The 546-nt window shown below is 23.1% G+C and overlaps 1 long non-coding RNA gene across 1 annotated transcript; it reads right to left on the bottom strand.

Moving 5' to 3' along the window:
- Positions 1 to 325: 325 nt before the first annotated feature.
- On the bottom strand, positions 326 to 546 carry LOC115241846. The gene is made up of 2 exons (XR_003884975.1): positions 447 to 546; positions 326 to 367 (listed from the first exon to the last, which is right to left on the bottom strand). It is a non-coding gene; the product is annotated as an uncharacterized LOC115241846 (long non-coding RNA).

The raw sequence follows: 546 nt of genomic DNA, 5'->3' as shown, positions 1-546 counted from the left end.
ATAAAATAGCATGAGTATGTTAATTACTTTCTCATTTTTATGTTAATTTACCAAACTTTATATTTTGTATATTATCACAAAAATTGATATTAAAAATAAATTTAGGATAAAAAAAATGACGTTTTAACAACGGAAAAGATATAGTATTTTAATAGTACTTTAATTAAATAAAGTTCTTGAAAAAATTTATTTTTCCGTCATTTTAAATAATGTTTTTGAAAAAACTTATTTTTCCGTCATTTTGCATAAATTGCAACATCATAATAATACATAGATACAAACAAGCAAATAAATTAGTAAACTTACTTTTTTCACTTTCATTTTCGGTATCGAGTTTATTTAATGTACCAGTCTGCTGCTGTATTATCTGTGTAATAATAGATTGTGTGAATATAGAAAGTACTACGTAAGCTAGGTGATTAATATTTGCAGTGTATACTATATACCTTATCTATTAAAACGTGCATGATGTTTATATTCTTTAGTAATTCTCGTCCAATAGGAGTGAAGCTAAATATAAAGTCAGGATATAAAAATACATTTTTT

Source organism: Formica exsecta, unplaced genomic scaffold (genome assembly GCF_003651465.1).
Source record: "Formica exsecta isolate Colony F162 unplaced genomic scaffold, ASM365146v1 scaffold5163, whole genome shotgun sequence".
Lineage (NCBI taxonomy): Eukaryota > Metazoa > Arthropoda > Insecta > Hymenoptera > Formicidae > Formica > Formica exsecta.
Note: the sequence above shows the minus strand (reverse complement) of the source record. Positions and strands in the feature narration are given on the sequence as shown.